The sequence below is a fragment of the Vombatus ursinus genome, unplaced genomic scaffold, assembly GCF_900497805.2.
Source record: "Vombatus ursinus unplaced genomic scaffold, bare-nosed wombat genome assembly UNPS02014773.1, whole genome shotgun sequence".
NCBI classification, from domain to species: Eukaryota; Metazoa; Chordata; class Mammalia; order Diprotodontia; family Vombatidae; genus Vombatus; species Vombatus ursinus.
In genome coordinates, this window is record NW_020954551.1 from 21,578,213 (window position 1) to 21,596,939 (window position 18,727).

The following is an 18,727-nucleotide window of genomic DNA, read 5'->3' on the forward strand; positions in this document are numbered from 1 at the left end:
GCTTTCAAGTATTTTAATGGGAATCATCAAATCTACAATTCAAGCTTTTTTTTTTTTTAATTTTTTACGAACAAGAGTAGTTCAAGGTTTCTCAGTATTAAGTTGATTCATCCCAAAGATGCCCATGACTAGGATGGAATGTTGGTGATTGAACTTTAGGTTAAGACTGGCATTTGTCTGCACAAAAACAATTAAACCATGAGTTACAATTACAGCAAAATGTTCCCTGATCAAATCAGCCATAGATAATCATGAGCGTCTGCTACAAAAGGCAGGATGCTAGCGCAGGCTTTGAAAGACAAAGTGCGAGACCTGGATTTTGGCATCAAGAGGCTCACCAGAGTGAAAGTATGAAACACAGGAATAAGAAAAGTTAAAGCAATAGAAGTAAAACGTAATAGCTGAATCATGAGAGGCTGTTTGGAATAGAGGATAGGTCCTCAAGTGCAGAGCTTTGACTGAATCCATTAGATTCACATATGGCCTCAAGGCCGCAGGTTCCCCACTGCTGGGACACTCACTGGAGTTAAAGTCAGGAAAACCTACATTCATATCTCACTTCATTTCCTTACTAGTTGTGTGAAATTGGTCAATTCACTTAGCCCCTTTTCATTTTCCTCTTCTGTAAAACAGGGATAATACCAGTATCTATCTCACAGAATTGTTGGGAAGATCATATGATTTCATAAATGTAAAGCACTTTGCCAACCTTAACATGCTAGAGAAATGTTGGCTCTCAGGAATAATATTACAAAGATAATACAAGCATCCCAAGGCAATATATTACAGATTGTCCGAATGGGCTTCAGAGACTAAAAGGGAAGGACTGATCATTGTGAACTGAAAAGCTTTTACAGAGAACGAAGAATGGGCATCAAGTCTTGAAGAATGGGTAGAATTTAAAAAGACAAAGAAGTAGGGGAAGGATCTTCCTTCCAAGCTTTTGCACATGCCATGCTCCATGCCAAAGGGGAGTCCTTCCTCACTATCACCTCTTTAAAAACCGATATTCATTGAAGACTTGCTTCAGGTGCCACCCTATACGAAGACTTTCCTTATTTATCCCTAAAGTTTTTAATATTCTGAAATTATTTTGCATTCAGTCATCTGTATACATGTTTACAATGACTGTATATGTGTGGACAAGTCACAAGTGAATACATTACCAAGAACAAGCATGGCTCCAAAGAAGAGATATGAAAAGACATTACACCTCACCCTTTACACTGCTCATATTTTCAAACTTTTTTCAACGTATTGCTAACTATGCTGATTTTTCTCCCTCTCCTTTTTTCTTTTCTTTTTAAGTTTTCTTTAATAATATTGTTTGTTACATGGCATGGTTCTAAGGGAGTAAGAAAAACACTTGGAGAAATTAAGGTGATGTTAAAAACCCAATGACATCAAAAAAATTATTACAAATAATTCTAGAAATAGAAATCAAAGTAACTATCTTTGAAGTTCCTGCTCACACTCCTCAAAAAGGCAAAGTTTACAAAAAAATTAAATGACAAATGTTGGAGGGTCTATGGAGAAAATAGGTACATTAAGGGACTGTTGGTAGGGCTATAAATTGCTACAACCATTGCGGAATACAATTTGGAATTACTCTCCCCAAATCACTAAACTGTATTTACACTTTGACCCAGCAATAATTCATCTGGGTCTAAACCCCAAAGAAAGAAGAAAAGGGTTCATATATGCCATTTATAGTAGCCCTTTTTTTCAGTAGCAAAGACCTGGAAACTAAGGTAGCACACAGAAATTGGGAAATGGATACACAAATAATGGTATATAAATGGCTAGACAAATAATGGTATATGAATGTAATTTAATATTATTGCACAATAAGAAGTAATGAAAAGTGATGATTTGAGCGAAAAAGGTCTAAATTCATGCAGAATAAAGTGGAGAGAATCAGGTGAACAACTTATAATGCAACCAAAACATTATAAATACAAACGACTTTAAAGATTTAAGAACTCTGATCAATGTGATGGCCACCTATGATGAACCATGGCACTGACTTTCTGACAGGGGAAGGGTTCAAGATGCAGAATGAGACAAATTTTGGTCATGGTCAACATGAGCATTTACTTTACTTCACTATGGGTATTTATTACAAAGATTTTGTTTTCATTTTCAAATAGATAGGAGGTGAATGGGGGAGAAAAATAAATGCTCGTTCAATGAAAAATAAAATGATTGTAAAACAAAACAAAGGCATTCTAGGTTTCTTAAAGCTTTTTTTTTTCCCCAAGATCCTCATCTAGCCAGTATTCCCATGAATGACAAAGCAAAAGAAAGCAAAATCTTTTGGGCAAAATCATATTTTTGCATGTCTTGTCCAAGCATATAACATCTTTAAAAATTGAATGCTGTGATACAATCTACCACCATCATTACATTTTTGATAGGCATAGAGATTCTACTCATTGTCCACGCTTGAAGCATACTCTCCTTTTTACTGAAAAATCACTTCCCATCTTATCCTATGAAGCAATCCACAAATTATCCTTAAAATATCTGTTTTGGGGTTCACTACTGTCAACTGTATGACTATAATGACTGAGCTACTAAAGAAAATCAGCTCAGAAATCCTGTCTGTTCCTTTCACTTGCTGTCATCAATTCATATTCTTGACACATTTGACCGTTCTTATAAAGTTTTTATAGAAATAAAAAGTAGGCACAATATTTTGGCACTAGCCGATGTTTTCTCAGTCACCTATTTTTATCAGTAATTTCACAAATTCATATTCTTATGCACATCATGGCAGGCTAATGCTTGGCCTTCTTGAAGTCTATGCCAATGGAGGAGGAGTGTTATAGGTTCTACCATACAGGAAAGGTTGTGACTTCAGTCCTGGAAGACTATATCTGTGTTTTAAGTATCAGTCTAGTTAAATACAGAGTTGTTCACTACCAGGAACCTGATTGCTTGGTCATGAAGTCTATGGTTAATGGATATCCATGCAACCAAGACAAGTACAAAGTGGCCCTCAGTCCTGTATAGCTGCTGCCTTCCTTGCAGTGATAATGGCAGAGCAATGGGAAAGGAGGCACACAGTCTCGGGAAGGATGTAGTTGAGAAGATGGTGGTACTGGAATCAGGAAGGACTTGGGTTTGAATCCCTCCTCTGATACTTACTGTCTGTGTGCTCACGGTGAGTCATCTAACTGCCCTGGGCCACAGGAGTTGAAGTGCATAGTTTCTGAGGTCCTTTCCAGTTGTAAATTCTTCATCATAGCTTAGGTTAGTACTCATTTCAATCTTTGAACATTATCTCATTGAGGCCCATAATAATTTATGTGGGATAATAGGAACAAAATGATGACTTGCTTCATGAAGCGCCCACATACATCCCGTATGAAAGGAAATGGCCCAAAAACTCCCCCTCCGTGAGACAGCATTTATTTTGATGGTGGTTACAGAGATGGGTCTCAGAGGGGATGATGTCTGATATGAGTACTTATTTAGAAATACCTTACCTAGGATAATGGTCTGAACAAGCTGTAATTTCTGTCTTATTTTTTTAATTGGCCCTCTGTAACTCCCATTACATCAGCTCCCAATGTAAGCCAATCCTTGAAACAAGTATTTACTTTTGGCCCTATCTTCAAACAATTATTCACCAACACAATATCAATGGGAAGCTCGAGAAAACATCAGCAAAGAGCTTTCAAAAGCCTCATGAGGCAAGAAAACACATTAGGTCCTTTTATCCTGTTGCTTACTGAATGCTTATTTTCTTTCTTCTCCCACAAAAGAAATAATGTTCATAGCACTGGAGTATTCTCAATTTGCTCGGCTGTGCAATCAAGCAAAAACACTCTTTATGGCCTTGGTTAGGATGCAGTAAACATTGTTCCATAACCACATGATAAATGTGCATTCAAGAACCCTTCTGTATCTGGAAATAACCTAAATTTAATCTTTATTTGCATAATTATACAGTCAATTAACTCAACAGACATTTATTAAGCACCGAATACGTACAAAGTCTTGGAGATGTAAACAGGAAAAAAAAATTTTTTTAAAAATAGCCCTGACCCTCAAAGTGCTTACATTTAACTGAAGGGGGTTCTCTGGGGAAGGGGGAGAGGTGTAAACTTCTTGACAGCAGGGGTGATTTCAGCCTCATATATGTATTCCTAACATTTGGCACAGTACCTAGCATGTAATAGGAATGTTATACGTGATTATCGAATGACTGATAAGTAAAAATGACTTACATACCAAGTAAGAAACATATCATAGGGGCAGCTAGGTGGCACAGAGGGTACAGCTTTGGCCTCGGAGTCAGGAGGACCTGAGTTCAAATCCAGCTTCAGACACTTGACACTTACTAGCTGTATGAACCTGGACAAGTCACTTAACCCCCAATTGCCTTACCGAAAAGAAAAAGAAAAAAAAAAAGAAACATATCATAGAACAGTGTAAAAAATGCTAGATTTGGTGCTTCTGTCCCAGCATACTTGTGTGACCTTGGGTAAGTCATTTAATTTCTTTTGGCCTTAGTTTTCCCGTATGTAAAATGAGATTGATGGACTAGATGCCTCTAAGTTTCCTTCTGACTCTATGCTCCCATGACCTGCTTTCAGATTATGATTCTCTCCTCTGTGACACTGGAGAAGTCACCCAATCTCTAGTACTTTCTTCATCTGTAGAATGAGGCAGACTACATAAGTGAGGTCAAACTCCAGGGGCTACATGTTGACTTAGAAAACCACAAATTAACATTTTCTATGTTTCATTGTATTTTTATCGATTCTGTTAAACATTTCCCAATTGCCTTTTCATCTGGTTCAGCTGCACTTGAAGGTGCTGCCTGGCCTGTTTCTGACACCTACGGACTTAATTAAGGCCTTGAAAGTTCCTTCCAGCTCAAGGTTTCGAATCTTAAGGGTTTTCAGGAAGGAGAGAGTCCTACTAGCTGAGGAGATGAGGAAGAGCATTTGGGGAAGCAGCCACTGAGTTGTGTTTTAAAGGAAGCTAGAGATTCTAAGGGGAAGCTAAGGAAGGACAGTCCAGACATAGGGGACAGACTGAGCAAAGGCACAAAGTGGGAGATTTGATTAAACTCCATTTAATTCAATTCAATAAACAGTTACTGAGAACCTACTGTATTCGAGGCACTGGGGATATGGCTTAAATCCTATGGGTTTTTTTGTTTGTTTGTTTTTAACCCAAGAATTTTTATTGTTTTTATTTTACAGCCATTTATGCCATGAATTCGTAGGGAATCAGTTCCAACAGCTCAGGTTCCTTGCCATTGGTTCTCACATAGTGTGCTTCTCTGGATGGAGCAGGCTGGTGCTTCAGTTGAACCCAAGTACCTTTTTCTTTGGCTTCCTTCTTCTTCTGATCATTTTCCTTTACCCACTTCAGGAAGCTATCTCTGCTCTTGGAATATTTAACATGCTCAATACGCACATTAATTCTGTTGGCTAGAATCTTGCCCTTAACCTATTTGTTTACAACAATGCCAACAGCATGTTGAGTAACATTATAGACCTTTCCAGTCTTGCCATGGTAACATTTGTGGGGCATTCCTTGCTGAACCGTGCCTATACCCTTGATATCTACAATATCACCTTTCTTGTATATTCGCATACATGTTGCCAGAGGGACAACATCATGTTTTCAAAAGGGCCTACAAAACACGTATCGTGTCCCTCTCCTTTTTCCTTTTGCGTTCATCATTTTGGCAACTCGCTGGAATATGGCGGAGCTGGCAGAAAGCTTGAATGTTATGTTTTAAGTAACACTTTTTAAGCCATTTTAACTGGAAAGGAGACTAAAATTTCATAAAACTACAAAGGTTTGTAGAAGCCAGAAGGGGGTGTTTACACATTGGGTAGAAAATATTTCCTTAGAGATAGCCGTTAAAGATTTTTGAGTATGAGAATGACATGGGGATATTTTAGAACATCTTTTTAATGGAGGAGAGTGAGAGGGGGAAGGGAGACCTCTCATCAGAGAGAAGAAGAAATCTAAAGAAGGGAAAAGGAAGTTATTGAAATAGTTCAGGAGAGATGGGAGGAGCATATGAAAAAGGACTCAACCTAAATAAGGGTAGAATCACTCATTGTCTTTCTTAATTACCCAATGTATGCACCATTCAAACCTGCATACCCAGAGACATATACATGAATAAATGAATGGATGGATGAATGAAAGAATGGATGAATGAATGAATGTAGTATTTATTAAGCACTCACTATACTAAGTACTAAGGATACAAATGGAAAAGTAGTGACCTTGCAATAGAACTTCTAGGTCTGTATTCCAAAGAGATAATACAAACGGGAAAAGGACCCACATGCACAAAAATATTTATAACAGCTCTTTTTGTGGTGCCAAGAATTTGAAGTTGAGGGGATGCCCATCAATTGGGGAATGGCTGGACAAGCTATGGTATATGAATGTAATGGAATACTATTGTGCTATGAAAAATGTTGAGCAGGTGGACTTCAGAAAAATCTGGAAAGACTTATATGAACCAATGCTGAGTGAAGTGAGCAGAACCAGGAGAACATTGTATACAGTAACAACAACAGTGCGAAGACTAACTTTGATTTACTCAGCTCTTCTCAGAAACGCAAGGACGTAAGACAACTCCAAAAGTTCATGATGGAAAATGCTGTACACATCCAGAGAAAGAACCATGGAGTCTGAATGAAGATCAAAGCATACTATCTGCTCTGTTTCACTGTTGTTGTTTCTTCTTTTTCATGGTTTCTTCCACTGGGTTCTAATTTTTCTTTACAACATGACTAATGTGAAAATGTTTAATATAATGCTCATGCACAGCCTATATCAGATTGCATGCTGCCTTGGGGAGGAGGAAGAGCACGGAGGGGGAGAAAATTTAAAATTCAAAATCTTATGGAAGTAAATGTTGAAAACTAAAAATAAATGAATAAACATTTTTTAAAATGCCAAAAAACAATTAGAGAAGCAGGATAGCCCCTGTTTTCAAAGAAATCTTATTCTAATGAGTGAGAAAACATACATGGAAGGTTTCAACTCCAAGTAGGAAGGAAAAGTCCCAGGGTTCTTAGGGTGCAGGGACAAAGCAAATGATAATGTCTCATTGTAAATGCCCATTTCTACTGATAAAATATCACTTTCCGACTCTGAACCATTTTTGATATCACAGACATTTTTACTTTTTATTGATACCACATTTACATATAATACCATTTTTTATTAATACCACATCAATTTGCAGTTTAATAGGAAGATTCCAGGCTCCTTAGAAGAGCTGCTACTGTATTTTATGTTGCGTGCACATAAACATACACCCACGGAACTTCATTAGTAATTCTTTGTCTCCATTTCTTCCTTAAAAACAACAACAAAACCTGCCTGGCACAAAGATCTATCCAATGATCAAAACACGGAAGTAATAACAGAACAGGTAGAAGCAGGAGACAGGGAGGCTTCCAGGGCAGAAAGACATCCTTTGGAGGGAGAAGCCCAGTGACCATCAGTGCACTGAAGGATGGAAAAAAGGTTTGTCTCATCAGGACACAGTTGATACAACAGACTGAACATTAAGGACTATGAAGGACCAGGACTATGGTGACAAGGACTTCACTTTCTTGGTCTTCAGTAGATATGACTGTAATACCTGTAGGAAAAGTTGCTAGACTTACATCACCACAGGGGTTGATTGCAAGGATGATGGCTATGGGCAATTCTTTTTCAAAGGATCTTGGGTTCAGAGTCCTGAACCGTCTCCATTGGATCTGAGGAAAGAGGGTGATCAAGGTAGTGGTGGTGGTTTGCCATGCTTTGCACATGCTGCTTCTGTCTCTCTCTTAGGATGTCCTAACTATTTCACCCCACCGAGCTTTCCTGCTCTGGGAATGGCAGTTGGTGGGGATGGCTTACCCATTCTCCAGAGGAATTGCTTCCCTATATAATGGCTCTGGGGGCCAACCTGGAAGAAAGACAGATGATCTAGGAAGGCGAGAGGAGCACGCTTCATCTTCCCAGGTTGTCGTGGTCTACTGGTTGGTGGCAATTGATCAGCAATTATTGCTGATGGTGATGAATAATGTGGGACCCTTCTCCATGATGATTTCACCTCTCAGTAATGGCTGTGGGGGCTGGTCTGAAAGCAGGCCTAGTGATCTGGGGGCCACTGTCATTCTCAAGGCTTAGTTCAGGGAGACTGACTTTCAGATGTGGTCAAGATGGTACTAGTGGTCTGATCCACCTGGCACATGCTGTCTCCTGTCTCTCCCTCAGGGTGCCTTGTTGCTTCAATGAGGCTGGCTTACCCACTCTGTGCATAACAGTTGGTGAGGATGACTTGCCCCTTCTCCACAGAAGTGGCTTCCCTGGATAATTATATACGCACAAACTATTCTGGAGCTCAAAAATATGTAGAGGTAACTGAATACAGAACCAGTACAACCATTAAAATGGTCAAGTCCAAGAACCAGTAACAATTTCCAAAAGGTTACACAGCCATGGTTGATGGGTTACTCCTCCTATGGTGACTATTTGCAGGCACTAGAAGGAACAATAGAATTGGAATTAAAAGGCCTGTGCTTTATTCTGAATCCTGATATTCACCCCTTTGGTGATCGTGGGTAATTTACTTCTTCTCTCCAATGTTCACATTCCTTCTCTGTATATTGGGGATGATAACACTGTACTCCCCAGCAAACTGGAAAGTTAGGAGGAGGACATTTTTAAAACCTTAAAATACTATTCAAATACAAGATATTATTACTTTTGCAAGGCAATGTTTCTGATTTTTTTCCCCCTTTGGAACTTGTAACTTTCATTAAAACAGCCTAACTCTTGAGATTAAAAAAAAAAAAGACAGCTTATAAAAATGGAATTTGAATTACTCCATTTAATATTCACCTTCCACTTCCTAACTAGTTTCCAATGTCACCAACCTCAAACAACAAAAAGCACCTAAATAGAGAAAATCTCTTTAATTCATGTCTATGGAAAATAATTTCTGGCTTCTTGGGACAAGATAATTATTTATTCACAACTTCTCTGGGCCTAAATTAGGGCCACTCACTCTAACAACTGAAATGAAGGCTGTTTGAGTTCAAGGAGTTTAAAATGAGAGGGAGACTTGATCAGTTTTCCTATCTATTTCCATTCTTTCATTTGCTGGCATATGCCTCTCTAAATGAGTTGTTTTGTGGTAACCTAGCTTTGGTAAAGGAGCAACTAGGTGGCACAATGGATAGAGCCCTGGGCTTAGAAGCAGGAAAACTCATCTTCATGAGTTCAAATCTGGTCTCAGACACTTCTTAGCTGTGTGATCTTGGGCAAGTCACTTATCACTGTTTGCCTCAGTTTTCTCATCTGTAAAATGAGCTGGAGAAGGAGATGGAAAACTACTCCAGCAGCTTTGCCAAGAAAACCTCAAACGGAACAGCAAAGAGGTAGATGCAACTGAAACAACTGAACAGCAAGCTTGGATACAAGTGAGGAGAAATGAAAACTTATGCATGGGACTTCTTTGTCCAAAAGACATTATTATTATCAAAATTATATATTATTAAAATTACATGTCATTAAAAGACATATACTTTAATATCTACATTTATTTTTTACAGCTTGCTGGTGATAGGAATGCCTACAAATACGTGGTGCCTTTGGGGTGATAGTGAGATAATTCCTCATATTCAGGTGATGGTAGCTCACATCCAAAGCTACTCAGCTTCCCTCTTTTTGTAGGAAAATTCCCATCTTTGAAGTGTGGCAGAGATGTTTCCTCTTTTGCTGGTAGTTTCAGGACAGTGACTTGTGGAGACCAAGGTGTCATCTCTTAATCTCCCATTTCTATTTTTTTTTGAGCAAAGTAATTCAGGGAGAGTGAGAGTATGAAATTGGAATGGTCTTGGACTAGTTAACAAGGGGCATTTCCAGTTGCTATGGGAAATCCTCCCTGGGAGTTCTACCTCTTAAATGATCTTCCAAGTACCAGGAGGCTAACCTTGGGTTATACTCTCAAAGTAAAAATCAAAAGTCTTATGGAGGTGCTTAAGACTTTTGTCCTTTGCTAACTCAGATTCCCTAGAAGAGGGGGGACAATTTCCCAATACACAAAAAAATGAGAAGAAAAATAACACTTATGAATATAGCTATACTTTGAGGTGTATATGCATGTACAATTGAGTCCTGATTAGTAAAAATAATGAATCCTGCCAAAGGGCTGCATTATTCAAATTCATGCTATTCAAAGTTATAAATCCATATGTAAAACACGGTCATTGGTTCCATCCTTTTAGAAATGCAAAATGAATATTTTTATTAAAAATAGGCATGTGCAGGCTGATAATATAGTTACATTAAAACCCTCAACTAGCTCATATCACATTAATTGACTTTTGGCTCTCATTAAATATGATCTTGTATAATTTAATAATCAACACAAAATCAAATTGTGCATTATTTAAATGCATTGAGACCCAGTTGTATATATTCTATAGCATGCAATTTAGATTTTATAGAATTAGGGAGAATAATTATTTTAAAAAAAACTATAAGTAATGAATATACAAGAAGGATTATTAATGGTCACACTATGAAATAAATTACAGCTAACACGAGTTATACAGGTCCCTCTAACTAAACCTCAGTCTCTTCATCTGTAAAACGGGTATGGCAATCCTTGTTCTTACCTCATAAAATTGTCGGGAACCTCAAATGAGATAATCAACATAAAGTTTTTTTTCCAAATTTCAAAGTACTATATAAATTCCAGTCATTGTTGTTGCATGTTAAAATGGACAGAGGACCAAGTATCAAAGCCAGGATGTTATGGGTCCAAATCTCACATCTGAGACATACTGTCTGGGTGAACCAGGGCAAATCTTTCAGTGTGCTAAGAAGCACTATTACAACCCAAAGTTACAAAGAAGGTGCTACTTGCATTGGCTGAGGGAATTTATTATGCCAATGAAATAGATCTTCTGTTATTATTATTGCTAGTGGTGCTGCTTCTTCTGCTGTTGTTGTCCTTAAGTCATGTCCAATTCTTTGAGATCTCATGGACCGTAGCGCGCCAGGTCCTTCTGTCCTCCACTATGTCCCAAAGTCTTTATTTTTCTGGAGCTACTAGTAGTTGCCCTCCACTCTTCCCCACTAGAGTGCTGGACACCTTCTGCCTTGGGCAGCTCATCATCCCAATGTCATCTCTTTTATCATTTTAGTACTGTCCATGGGGTTTTCTTGGCAAAGACACTAGAGTGCTTTGCCATTTGTTTCTCCAGCTGGTCACTTTTTGTCGGAATTCTCCACTGTAAGCTGTCCATCTTAAGTAACTCTACACAGCCCAGCTCATAGTTTCACTGAGCTACTCAAGCACTTTCGCCATCACAAGTCGGTGATCCAAATGTGGAGGAAACATTAAAGACAGGAAAGGACTGGAAATCAAACCAGTTGTCTCCACTGAAAGTCAATCACAATGATTTTGTACAGAAATCTTCCCTGAAAAGATTTTTAAGCCTCTGATGATTTTAAACATATACAGAGTGTTTAAAATAGCACTAAGACTTTCAGCACACTCTGTATTATTAATAAGTAACAGGGAATCACTGTGCCAGTTTATATTTAATCTGGTCCTGTATTTAATCCAATACTCCCGATAGCATCTGACTAGAGCAGAGTAATGCAACACTTTCGCCACTTGTGTCTTGGTCACTATACCTGACTGCAGATTAGGAAAATATTAGGGTTTTTGCCTGCTTCTTCAACTTTTTGAAGTGCAATAAGACTTATAATGCATAGAGATCCAGGCTTAGAATCAAGGAGCTTTGGGTTCAAATCTTGCTTCTGAAACATACTTTCTGTGTTACCTTGGTAAACTATTTAACCTTTCAGTAGCCCAAGTTAAACTTTAAAACTATAACTAGTGGGGCAGCTAGGTGGCACAGTGGATAGAGCACCGGCTCTGAAGTCAGGAGGACCTGAGTTCAAATGTGACCTCAGACACATGATCCTCACTAGCTGTGTGACCCCGGGCAAGTCACTTAACCCTGATTGGCTCACCAAAAAATAAAATAAAAGTATAACTGGCATAGCAGTTGCCAATATGCATTGGTGAAGTGATATTCCTCAACTGGAGGAAGGAAATAAGTCCAACTGGAAAATAATCATAATTTTAATGCATACTGAATTTGGAGTCCTTTAAAAATCAATCTCATTCAGACAAATTCCATCTACACAGAACAGTAGATAAAGAACTATACCTGGAGGTAAGAAGATCTAAATTCAAATATGGCCTCAAACACTAGCTTGTTATACCCTGGGCAAGTCACTTAATCTCAGTTTGCCTCAGTTTTCTCAACTGTAAAATGGGGATAATAATAGCACCTACTTTCAAGGGTTGTTGTGAGAATCAAATGAGAGAATTATTTGTAAAGTACCTTACAAATCTTTTCAAGTTTTATGGAGTTTTAAATAGCATTTTAGTGCTATATAAATGCTAGGTGGTGTTATTATTATTATCACTATTATTGAAAGTGATTGCTTTGTACATCAATTTGACAAGCATACCATTTATCTAAATCATTGATAAAAATATCAAATTTCACAAGCACAAATCCCGGTGATGCTTTATTAGACATTTCAAGTAGATTTTGAACCAATAATTGATTATTCTTTGGGTCTCTCCTTTTAACTTGTTTTGAATCCAACTAACTATACCACAGGATTATCTAACCTACATCTCCATCAACAGCATGAGAAACCTTTTTTCAAAAGGTTTCCTAAAATCCAGGTCAATTACATTTACAACATTCCTCTGATCTTCCAGTATTACTAGTGACCCTATCAAAGGACAAAACATAGTTATTCTGATGGAATCATATTCTTCGTCATCAATGTTCTCTTCCCCTAGATGTTGACTATCACCATATTTTCCCCCTTTTTTCAAAAGCTTAAATTATGATTTTGATAAACCTTAACAATTCCCTGTACAAAGAGTAGAAAAAGAGGATTGAATTTGTCACCTTTTATTTCTATTTTATACAGGTTTTCAAAAGTACACATTAAATGTAACATAACAGTTTTGATACTGCCCTGTTTGTCTGTGTCCCCTTCTAAATGTTTGCTTTTTTATTTTATTTATTTGTTTTGTTTTAGCATAGGCACTGTGCTAATAAGTGTTTTAAAAGTTTTTCATTTGATTCTCACAACAACCCTTGAAAGTAGGTGCTATTATGATCACAATTTTATAACTGAGAAAAATGAGGTAGATAGAAGCAACTGACCCTGGGTAACAGAGTTCACAAGTATTTGACACTAGATTTGAATTCAGGTCTTCCTGACTCCAGGTTCAGCATTCTATCCACTTAAGTTTTTTACCTATATGTTAATGATGTTTCATCAATCTTTCCTTTCCTCTTTTCTCCTCTCCTTTTTCTCTTCTCTTGTCTCCCTTTTCTGCTCTCTTCTCTCTTTTTCTCTTCTCTTCCTTTCCCTTCCTTCTCTTTCCCTCCCCTCCCTTCCCCTTCTCTCTTTTTGGTATCACCAGTACTACTTTTCCCCACCATAACACTCTCTCTTCCAATAAAACAAAAGTCCTTTGTGACTATATAATAGAGCAAAATAAATACACACATTGTATATTTGAAAATGCATCACCTAACAATAATTTTTTAAAATATATTATTGAACTTTCCAGTAAACAAAGTCAATTTATCTGACTTTGAATACTCTTATTAAATCTTCTTAAAAATTGGGTCATCTTTTCAGTAATCCTAGAGTACCTGTCTGGCTCTTTGCAGACTTTCAAAGATCCTTACCAGCTGGTTAGCAATTATATTTACCTGTTCTTTCACCTGGATATATAGTTCATTTAATCTTAGTGATTTGAACTCATAAAGGGCAGCTTGATGTGCTCTTTTTATCTCCCTAATTAGTTAGGGTATGATCTCCCTATTAACTTTTTTTCTAATTCTGTGTGCATTTGTTATTAATTCTCATGAATGAATGAATGAATGAATGACAAATGAAAAGTACTTATTATGTGTTAAGCACTGTACTTAGTGCTGGTAATACCAATACATGCAAGCAAGAGTTTACATTCTAATGGAGGGGAGATAGTATATATATAGAATTGGTATCTTCTTTCAAAGCTTAACTCAGTAAATATAAACCCTTCATTAAAGCCTTCCCTGACTTCCCTAGCTAAAAATATTTTCTCCCTCCTCAAATTATTTTAGCACTGCCACCATCGTTGGAGACTTGGCTTATGTAATACAGAATAGTCTGACTGTCATGTTTGGTGATTACACATAGTGGGTGCTTATTTTTTGTTGAGCTGAACTGAATCTCACTTAATGAAAAGACTCACGATTCATTTTCCAAACAGATAGAGCTGTCACTGGTTGTCACAGAAGAACATCAAGAGTTGATCAATCTTCATTTGCATGCTAATATACTGATGGGCAGTTTATGGAATCTAGGAGGTTTCTAATAATTGTTCTAAGAGCAAAATTTGGGTGAGCCTACTTCTCATGTTTGATGTGATTTTGATGAGAGAAGGGTTCTCTAATCAGGTAATAGAAAGTATAACATGTTCAGAATATTTTTTTTGCCTAAATAGACTTTATAGCTTTTATTGGGGCATCTCTGCTATGTCTATGCTACCTGGGAAAAAAATAAGTAAAGAACTTTTTGTCGTTTCTAGACATTTGATCAATTTATGATAAAAAGAAGGCCCCACACTAAACATTATGGAAAAACTTATCAGAAAACATAGTAGTGTCCACTAAAAAAAAAAAAAGAAAGAAAGGTAGAAGTAAAATAGTAATCCACTCTCAGAATCAGGAGCACCAAGATTCAAGTTTCATTTTGAATTTCTCAGGCTATGCAACCCTTGGCAAGTCATTTGAATTCTCAGTGATGCAGGCAGCTTAGGGTAGTACTACAAACTGCAAAGACAGTATTTGGCTGCATTGGTGGGGAAAGCTCTTCACTGGAATCTCCTTACACTGATGAAATCACAGGCTTAGGGAAAATCAATGTGAGTGTGTGTGTGTGTGTGTGTATTTCTATGAAGAAAGACAGAAAGAGAGAACAACAGAGAGACAGATAACTATATATGTGTGTCAAGATGTGTATATCTATCATCTGACATATATGTATGTTTACATATATATGTCTGTCACCACATATGTGTGTATGTGTGTTTGTGTTTCTGTATTTCTATGAAGAGAGATGGGAAGAGACAGAAAGACAGAGAGAAAGAGAGAGACCAACAGAGAGATATAACTATATGTGTGTATGAGAGAGTATATGGATATGAATAGACAGACAGATAGAAAGACAGACACAAAGATATAGATATGTAGATACAGATTTATATCATATTTATGTTAAATTATATAGAGAGACAGATAGATAACTCTTTGTGTGTATGTATGAGAGAGTGTGTGTGTGTGTGTGTGTGTGTGTGTGTGAGAGAGAGAGACAGAGACAGAGACAGAGATAGACAGAGACAGAAGGGGGGGAAAAAAACAGCTTAGTAAGTGTCCAGAGAGCTGGCTACTGACAGAAAAAGCTAGGATCAAGGCCTGCCTTGACAGAAACTGGCTGTAGGGGCCTTCACAAGTCACTTATCTTTCCGGTGTCCTAGGCAACTTAAGACTATGTGTTGTAGAGAAGGTGTCTATCAGCATTGGTAGAGTATAGGGAGCTTCATTAACCCAATCAAATCACAGTTCAGCAATTCTGCTATGTATATGTGTGTGTGTGTGTGTGTGTATGTACGTTTGTAAATACTCTGGCTCCCATTTTACATTAAAAAAAAAGTGATAGTTTCCTAAGAATTTCTGATTTCTGGTATTGAAGCCTACACCAAGAATTCTGTTCTTTCAGCCCCATCTCAAAACTTAAGAGATCCTATTGATTGTAAAGGAATCAAAAAATGAAAAAGGTAAGAATAAACTCCAACACTCCTGGTATGGGAATATTGTTATTTTTGTAAATGATCAAAACGAAAAAGGGAACAAAAAGTTCAACCCTAACACATATGAATAACAGTAACCTTTCCCAGGATGAAAAACAGATTTTCTTTCACAGACAATATGTATTCCATTAGACTTGATGCTAGGGAAGACATCCTAGTATTGAGAACTCACCAAACATGGAATTGTATTCTTCAGGAGGTTGTGGCTTCCCATTAACTGGAGGTATTTAAGTAGAGGTTGAATTGAATGGCCACTGTAACATACATTCTAAAGAACGTTCTGGTTCAGGTATGGGGTGGACTGGATGTCAGCCAAGGTTTCTTCCAACTTTTAAATTCTTGGATTTTGTGACTCATTTTGGACCCAGTTATTATTGGATATGCATTTAAAATATCTTATGTGTCATATCTAAATAACTGGAGAAACATCAGTTGCTCATGGGAAGGTCAAGCTAATATAATAAAAATGACAATTCGACCTAAATTAGTTTACTTATTCAGTGCCTTACCAATCAAACCACCAAAAAATTATTTTACAGAGCTAGAAAAAATAATAACAAAATTCATCTGTAAGAACAAAAGGTCCAGAATATCAAGGGAACTAATGAAAAGAAATGCTGGGGAAGGTGGCCTAGCCATTGCAGATCTTAAATTGTATTTAAAGCAGCAATCATAAAAACTACTTGGTACTAAGAAACAGAGTGGTGGATCAGTGGAATAGGTTAGGTACACAAGACTCAGTAGTCAATGACTATAGTAATCTACCGTTTGATAAACCCAAAGACCCCAGCTTCTGAGATAAGAACTCAGTGTTTGACAAAAACTGCTGCAGAAACTGAAAAAGAGTATGGCAGAAGCTGGGCATAGACCAACATCTCACACCATATAACAAAATAAAGTCAAAATGGATACACAATTTAGATGTAAAGGCTAATACTATAAGCAAACTGGGAGAGCAAGGAGTTGTTTACCTGTCAGATTTATGGAGAACAGAAGAATTTATGACCAAACAAGAGACAGAGAACATTATGAAACGCAAAATGGATAATTTTGATTACATTAAACTGAAAAGTTTTTTCACAAAGTCAATGCAACCAAGATTAGGAGGGAAGCAGAAAACTGGGAAAGATTTTTTATAACCACTGTCTCTGATAAAGGCCTCATTTCTAAAATATATAGAGAACTAAGTCAAATTTATAAGAATACAAGTCATTCCTCAATTGCTAAATGGTCAAAGGATATGAATAGGTAGTTTTCAGATGAAGAAATTAAAGCTATCTATAGTCTCATGAAAAAATACTCTAAATCACTATTGATTCAAGAAGTGCAAATCAAAATGACTCTGAGGTACCACATCACACCTATCAGATTGGCTAACATGACAAAACAGGAAAATGATAAATGTTGGAGAAGATGTGGGAAAAATTAGAACACTAATGCATTATTGGTGGAGTTGTGAACGGATCCAACCATTTTGGGGAGCAATTTGGAACTATGCCTAAAGGACTATACAAATGTGACCCATCAAAACCTTCAACCCAGTAATATCACTTCTAGGGCTGTAACCCAAAGAGATCACAAAAATGGGAAAAGGACCCACATGTACAAAAATATTTGTGCCAGATCTTTCTGTTGTGGCAATGACTTGGAAATTGAAGGGATGCCCATCAATTGGGGAATGGCTGAACAAGTTGTGGTATATGAATGTAATGGAATACCACTGTGTTATAAGAAATGATGAGCAGGCTGACTTCAGAAAAAAGACTTATATGAACTAATGCTGAGTGAAATGAGCAGAACCAGGAGAACATTGTACACAGTCACATTGTGCAATGACTGACTTTGATAGACTTTGCTCTTCTCAGCAACACAAAGATGTAAAACATCTCCAAAAGACTTACGATGGAAAATGCTATTCATATCCAGAGAAAGAACTATGAAGTCTGAATGTAGATCAAGGCATACTATTTGCTTTTTTTTCCTTCTGTTTTGTTTTGTTTCTTCTTTCTCATGGTTCCTCCTATTGGTTCTAATTCTTCTTTACTAAATGACTAATGTGATAATATGTTTAACAGGAATGTATATGTAGAGCCTATATCAGATTGCAGACCATCTTGGTGAGGGAGGAGGGAAGGGAGGGGAAGAAAAATGTATAATTCAAAAGCTTATGGAAGTGAATATTGAAAACTAAAAATAAATTAATTAATTATTTTAAAAAATAAAATAAAATACCTTGTGCATGGACTTTCTATTGATATAAAAGTCATGAGTTTATTTTCTTAAATTCAGGAAAACTATAAAATTCATCAAAAATTTCTTCATTATATTTAATAGAATGATTGATGCATAAATAATAAATATGTATATATATAATATGTTTTATATGTAAGTTTATATAATATAAACAGTATGGAATTAAAATTAATATTTGATGCTAAGTTGACCTTTGTACCCTTGATTCTTAGTCCCTGCGACATAGTAAGCAGGCTTAGTACTTGTTGACTGACTTTCCAGGACCTTAGGATGAGGTGTTTAGAAAATTCTTCTTTGTCTTTTCTTGCTGTTAAAGAAATCTCAATCTTCCTAATACTGCTAGAAATTTGATAAGTAATTTCTCCCAGCCCCTCAAATAAGTATCAAGGAGTCTTCTGAGCTATAGTAATCATATCCAAATGGATAGGTGAAAAGTTCCATTATTATTTCCCTGAGTAGCCAACAATTGGAAGTCTCTAATAGAAGCTTTTATATTAAACAGTTCTGAAA

At 36.9% G+C, this 18,727-nt stretch overlaps 1 protein-coding gene and 1 pseudogene across 1 annotated transcript in view; both read right to left on the reverse strand.

Annotated features, from left to right (window-relative positions):
* CNTN3 (contactin 3) overlaps positions 1 to 18,727 on the reverse strand; it is a 426,853-nt gene that overhangs the window by 276,070 nt on the left and 132,056 nt on the right. The gene's annotated exons all lie outside the window — the stretch shown is intronic.
* On the reverse strand, positions 5,224 to 5,706 carry LOC114044431 (annotated as a pseudogene).